The sequence below is a fragment of the Neoarius graeffei genome, chromosome 2 (assembly GCF_027579695.1).
Source record: "Neoarius graeffei isolate fNeoGra1 chromosome 2, fNeoGra1.pri, whole genome shotgun sequence".
NCBI lineage: Eukaryota > Metazoa > Chordata > Actinopteri > Siluriformes > Ariidae > Neoarius > Neoarius graeffei.
Window position 1 is genome coordinate 69,770,043 of NC_083570.1, and position 7,685 is coordinate 69,777,727.

Below are 7,685 nucleotides of genomic sequence, written 5' to 3' on the forward strand. Positions count from 1 at the left end.
GTCAATCTCTTTGTCATCATAAATGAGGAAGAATTATAAATTCATCTCATCTCATTATCTCTAGCCGCTTTATCCTTCTACAGGGTCGCAGGCAAGCTGGAGCCTATCCCAGCTGACTACGGGCGAAAGGCGGGGTACACCCTGGACAAGTCGCCAGGTCATCACAGGGCTGACACATAGACACAGACAACCATTCACACTCACATTCACACCTACGCTCAATTTAGAGTCACCAGTTAACCTAACCTGCATGTCTTTGGACTGTGGGGGAAACCGGAGCACCCGGAGGAAACCCACGCGGACACGGGGAGAACATGCAAACTCCGCACAGAAAGGCCCTCGCCGGCCCCGGGGCTCGAACCCAGGACCTTCTTGCTGTGAGGCGACAGCGCTAACCACTACACCACCGTGCCGCCCAGAATTATAAATTATGAAAGAAAATGCCGTTCCTAAAAACACTAAAGATGCTACGAAGTTTGGTCTAAAACTATTCAAAGGTAAGGTGGAATTGTGATTTAATTTATCTAAAAGTATTTAATGTGAGTTGGCTTAGAAAAGTGACAAGGCTGAAAAAAACAAACCTCGGTTCTTTTTCTCATGCCATTTTAGCATGGTCTGAAATCTACAGGCTGATTTTGTGGGTGTGCCTTTAAATTTAAATATGTAAATAGTTATACTCTGAATAGCTAACATCTGTAAACAAAAACTCTGTGAGCCACACCCTCTCTGTGACCATGTGTGCAATTGCAGCTAAACTCTGAAAGGTAGGCAATGGTTTCTGCACCAGTATAGCAACCTTTATATGTATGAACCTGACTCAGAAAAGGAAAATGAAGGAGCAGACACCAAACAAGACTACAAATGGCTGTTTCAGAATGGTCATTTTAAAATAATTTTTAAACCTTATATTTTAGTGACCTCTGCTAATTTTCTTTCCAATATTTTTCCAAAACAACAGTGGACAAACTATGCTACTCACTACAGGGCTAACATATAAGCTGTATATCGTACAAGAACTAGATACAGTATTGCAGTGATGGTGAGCATAGTTGTGATTATCCATCCATTTTCCATAACCACTTATTCTGTGCAGGGTCGCGGGCAAGCTGGAGCCTATCCCAGCTGACTATGGGCGAGAGGTGGGGTACACCCTGGACAAGTCGCCAGGTCATCACAGGGCTGACACGGAGACAACCATTCACACTCACATTCACACCTACGGTCAATTTAAAGCCACCAATTAACCTAACCTGCATGTCTTTGGACTGTGGGGGAAACTGGAGCACCCGGAGGACATGGCGAGAACATGCAAACGCTAACCACTACACGGCCGTGCTGCCCAGTCGTGATTACATACTTGGAAAAATATAATATTTACAGCTGACTGGAAATGGATGGCAACTGCTTTGACAGGAAGTTTATTGACATGCCCATATTATGATGCATAGCAGAATTATTTTTTAAATACTTACTTTAAACTTGATTCTGATTTTCCCTTGTCTGCAGTTTTGCCACAGACAGTTGGTATTGATCCCTCTTTTAGGCTCAATTTGTTGCCAGTCCTGAAAGTACTGGCCCAGGTTGGTAAAACAATCAGTCAGAAATTGGTGACCCTACACGAACAGGTTTTTGCTGACTGTAGCTGGGATATTGCCATCAAAAGTAAATTAATTCCACTCAAGCCTTCTGTCCTCTGAGTCTGGGGTTCGATGTAACAATGAATGCTGATCTGTGCAACCAAAAACTGATCGGGTTGTCTTATTTCAGAGTTTGTGGGTTGGCAGGCACTTCTGATACCCAATGTATGTGCATAACACTGAAAAGTGAGTTTTCCAAGAATGTTCATCCATTATCCGTAACCACTTATCCTGTGCAGGGTCACGAGCAAGCTGGAGCCTATCCCAGTTGACTATGGGTGAGAGGCAGGGCACACCCTGGAGAAATTGGCAGGTCATCACAGGGCTGACACATAGAGACAAACAACCATTCACACCTACGGTCAATTTAGAGCCACCAATTAGCCTAACCTGCACGTCTTTGGACTGTGGGGGAAACCGGAGCACATCCACGCAAACATGGAGAACATGCAAACTCCATGCAGAAAGCCTCCCATCAGCCACTGGGCTTGAACGCAGAACCTTCTTGCTGTGAGCCGACAGTGCTAACCACTACACCACCGCACCGCCCCCTCTTTCTTTCTTTCTTTCTTTCTTTCTTTCTTTCTTTCTTTCTTTCTTTCTTCCAAGAATATGTTCCTTTTAAGCTCTCAAACATTGGAAAGTCTTCAGGACAGAGTGCTTTGTGGTTTCTTGGTAACATGAAAAGCTGCATTAACAAAATCTTATTACCTTCAAAATAAATATTAATAAATAATAATAATCAAGCAGCCAGTGAGGGAATGATTGTTTTGTAGCTGTTCTATCATACAAGACAACATGAAATAACTTGTTTAAACAGAATACTGAACTCATAAAAATTCCATTTGTGTTCTTTAATCAATAATGCTAAATGGTGGAGTTTTAGCATTGGCAAGTAGTTACTGTATAAAAGGAATAAAACACAGCTGGGCAGCACAGTGCCACACCTCACAGCTCTAGAATCCCCGGTTCGATCCTGAGCTTGGGTTACTGTCTGTAGAGTTTCACATTCTCTCTGTGGCTGCATGGGTTTCCTCTGTGTTCTCTGGTTTTCCTCCTATGGTCCAAAACATGCAGGTAGACTAGAATACTCTGTGATGAACCGGTGTCCTCTCTGGAGTGACTTCTCTTACCTTACACCCAGAACCACCATCCAGTCATGATAAATGAATGTTTTATTCCTTAATTCATTGATGGGATTTTACTTGAAACCTACAGTTTGTACATTATGTCAAACTGAAGATTTAAAACCTGCTGTCACTTAACTTCTCTCTCGTCAGTAGGCAAGTTGGTTGGTTGTTTTTTCAGGGGGAAAAAAAATCTTCCAAAGATTTTATCTCTAATCTGTGACATCTCAGGAAGGAGAGCTGAAGCATTCAGCCCTCATTAGTGTGAATGATGAAAATAAAAGATTATAATACAATAATGTGTATAAACAGCACTTCTTGACACCTTAACAGTGCGATATCTATCCAGCCATTATCTGTAGCCACTTATCCTGTTCTACAAGGTCGCAGGCAAAAAGAGATTGTCCGGGGTGAGCGCAGTCAGTCCTAATCTTTGTGGCTCTATTTCTCAGCCTGGCAGAGTAGATCTGTTCCAGGGATTGGAGAGGGGTTCCAATGATTTTAGATGCAGTCCTGATGAGCTGCTGCAGATCTTTCCTCTCCTCTGAGGTGCATCTGGAGAACCACACTATGCATCCATAGCTCAGAACTCTTCGTATGGTGCACTGGTAGAAGTTGGTGATGAGCTTCTGTGAGAGCCCGGTTTTCCTCAGGGATCGCAGGAAGAAGAGTCTCTGCTGGGCCTTCTTCACCACCTCTCTGGTGTTCATTCCCCATGGCAGGTCCTCTGATGCCCCTTTTCCACCAAATCAGTTCTAGGGCTGGTTCACAACTCGTTCAACTTGCGAGCCAGCTGAGAACCAGTTTGCTTTTCCATAGCTCACGGTGCTAAGGGAAGCCACGTCATTACGTCGTTGTATACGTCAGTTACGTCGTTGTATACGTCATTACGTCGCTGTATACGTCAGTTACGTTGCTACGTTTGCATAAACCTTGGTGCGAATATCGAAGCAAAAACAACACGGAAGAAGCGGCAGCAACAACAACAGCAATAATAATAATGGATGACTTCGCGTTTGTACAGCTGCTGCTTCTCGTCACTTAAAAATGGCGATCTTTCGCGGTCTTGTTATTGTTGTTGGTCTTAACAACTCCGCCCCCCGCTGACGTAAGCGGTTCTTTCCTCTGGCCCAGCAGAGAGTTGGTGCTAGCCTGGAACCGGTTTTTCTGGCCCCAGAGCCAGTTCTTTGTCAGTGGAAACAGAAAACCCGGTTTCAAACTAAGCACTGGCCCCGAACCAGCCCTGGAACTGATTTGGTGGAAAAGGGGCATGTGAGGTGAACACCGAGGTACTTGAAGCTCCCCACCTGTTCCACCTCCTTTCCAGAGATCACCAGGCTGGCATTTAGGCCATGACTGCCTCCATCTTCTTCTTCTTTTGGCTGCTCCCGATTAGGGGTCGCCACAGTGGATCTTTCATCTCCATTGCTCCCTGTCTTCCACATCTTTCTCTACCACTTTCATGTCCTCTCTCACCACATCCATGTATCTCCTCTTTGGCCTTCCTCCATGGACGTCACTAGGATTGAGAGATGGGGGGGCTTAGCCCCAGGAGTGTGTTCAGTAATGTCTCAGTAATGTACGTGCCGAAATTTTTTTTATTGCTCCTATATAGGCTTCGTCAATTATTCATTATTTGAAGAACATTTATCAGAATCTGTTATCTGGATCACTTTCTTTTTCTACCCTGCTATTTCTCTCCTAAGTCTTCAGGATATCTTCTTTATATTAACAAAATAAGTCTAAATCAGTTCATTAGAGGCTGGGGCTATGTTTATGAAGAAAGATGTTTGCAAATATCTCCATCAATGCATTTGGTAAAAATTAATTACGGTAGGTTATATTCCAAATAGGCGGCACGGTGGTGTAGTGGTTAGCGCTGTCGCCTCACAGCAAGAAGGTCCTGGGTTCGAGCCCTGTGGCCGGCGAGGGCCTTTCTGTGCGGAGTTTGCATGTTCTCCCCGTGTCCGCGTGGGTTTCCTCCGGGTGCTCCGGTTTCCCCCACAGTCCAAAGACATGCAGGTTAGGTTAACTGGTGACTCTAAATTGAGCGTAGGTGTGAATGTGAGTGTGAATGGTTGTCTGTGTCTATGTGTCAGCCCTGTGATGACCTGGCGACTTGTCCAGGGTGTACCCCGCCTTTCGCCTGTAGTCAGCTGGGATAGGCTCCAGCTTGCCTGCGACCCTGTAGAAGGATAAAGCGGCTAAAGATAATTAGATGAGATATTCCAAATAAAGCTATTTATTTCAGTCTGATGCACTGAACAGGAGACAACATAGTGGTGTGGTGCTTTATTTAATTAGTTTAGTTACAACTAGCTTAGTTCAAAATCCTAGTTAAATCTGACAATACAGACAAATATGAATGTTTCTCAAACATTTATTCTGCCAAATGAGAATATGGTATACCGTAACCCTTTGGGGGACACTTAGTTTTCAGAGCAGATATCAAACAAATAAATAAGCTTAAACTGATAGTGACGTTTAGAAAGAAAATTTGCTCACCATTTCTGTCCTACCTCAAAAACAGCTTTCATTATTTAAGTGCTAGCTAGAGCTACTTTACGAGATGGGCTAAAACACAAAGAAAAAAAAAACTAAGGTTGAGTTTATAAGAATTGGTCTTACTTAGTTTAGCTCAAAATATAAGTTGTCAAGTTGTACATCATCATCACAGGAAAGATGAACATCCTTGAGACTATTTCACAGTACGCAGCTACATTCTTATAAACTCAATGTGTATGTCTGACTGAGTCTTACATAACAGAGTTTTAATGTAAGTAACAGTGATATGTTCGAGAACAGAGGAGGAAATGTTTTTAAATTGACAATTAAAGACAAAATTACAGTATATAACTAAGTAGAAGAACTTATAATACAGAAAGTCAACTATCCATTCTTATCACTGTTGTGACACTGTTGTGAGCTCTGTGCCCACTTTGCTCTACTTTGTGGGTGGAAGCATCAAAGAATGCCTTCTGTTTTTCAGAGTGGCAAAACGATCTAACTGTTCCTCACTCACTCTTAAAAAACCGTCGTATATCCATCTAGCCAATGAATTGAAAGGACACATTAAATCTTCTCTCGCCATAACTATTGCTACTAATGGCATTTAGTTTTCACTCGCAATAGTTGAAGAACATACCAATACACAGATGGGACAGAATATAGAAAGCTGTCAAGTTTAACTGTTCACGCTAATATTGGCTAACATTTTCCATAAAGTTCAATTTAGCTGCCATAATGTTAAAAGGGACAAGTAGCCTACAACATCACATTTTCTTCCCCTTAGATGAACGTAGGTAACGTTAAGCAATTAACAATGACTGACATCAACTTACAATCTCTTGTTCACTATATCATTCACTGCGAATTAAGTCCTCTTCTTCTCTTAACAACTCTGCCGGCCTCAGGAACGTAACGTTACAGCAAATAGGCCTAATAACATACAGCTCCCGCCTGAACCGCGCATGCCCGCCTACCTGGCTATGCTGGGAAACATAACGATAATTTTATTCGTGTCGTAGCTAGAACTTGTAGACATATTATTGTTTGACTCGCTTTCTTGCTGGTTTGTGTTATGTGCAAGTCTGCACTATTTTCAATATACAACCCCGATTCCAAAAAAGTTGGGACAAAGTACAAATTGTAAATAAAAACTGAATGCAATGATGTGGAAGTTTCAAAATTCCATATTTTATTCAGAATAGAACATAGATGACATATCAAATGTTTAAACTGAGAAAATGTATCATTTAAAGAGAAAAATTAGGTGATTTTAAATTCCATGACAACAACACAGCTCAAAAAAGTTGGGACAAGGCCATGTTTACCACTGTGAGACATCCCCTTTTCTCTTTACAACAGTCTGTAAATGTCTGGGGACTGAGGAGACAAGTTGCTCAAGTTTAAGGATAAGAATGTTAACCCATTCTTGTCTAATGTAGGATTCTAGTTGCTCAACTGTCTTAGGTCTTTTTTGTCGTATCTTCCGTTTTATGATGCGCCAAATGTTTTCTATGGGTGAAAGATCTGGACTGCAGGCTGGCCAGTTCAGTACCCGGACCCTTCTTCTACGCAGCCATGATGCTGTAATTGATGCAGTATGTGGTTTGGCATTGTCTCATCTCATCTCATTATCTCTAGCCGCTTTATCCTTCTACAGGGTCGCAGGCAAGCTGGAGCCTATCCCAGCTGACTACGGGCGAAAGGCGGGGTACACCCTGGACAAGTCGCCAGGTCATCACAGGGCTGACACATAGACACAGACAACCATTCACACTCACATTCACGGTCAATTTAGAGTCACCAGTTAACCTAACCTGCATGTCTTTGGACTGTGGGGGAAACCGGAGCACCCGGAGGAAACCCACGCGGACACGGGGAGAACATGCAAACTCCACACAGAAGGGCCCTCGCCGGCCCCGGGGCTCGAACCCAGGACCTTCTTGCTGTGAGGCGACAGCGCTAACCACTACACCACCGTGCCGCCGGTTTGGCATTGTCATGTTGGAAAATGCAAGGTCTTCCCTGAAAGAGATGTCGTCTGGATGGGAGCATATGTTGCTCTAGAACCTGGATATACCTTTCAGCATTGATGGTGTCTTTACAGATGTGTAAGCTGCCCATGCCACACACACTAATGCAACCCCATCCCATCAGAGATGCAGGCTTCTGAACTGAGCGCTGATAACAACTTGGGTCGTCCTTCTCTCCCTTAGTCCGAATGACACGGCGTCCCTGATTTCCATAAAGAACTTCAAATTTTGATTCGTCTGACCACAGAACAGTTTTCCACTTTGCCACAGTCCATTTTAAATGAGCCTTGGCCCAGAGAAGACGTCTGCGCTTCTGGATCATGTTTAGATACGGCTTCTTCTTTGAACTATAGAGTTTTAGCTGGCAATGGCGGATGGCACGG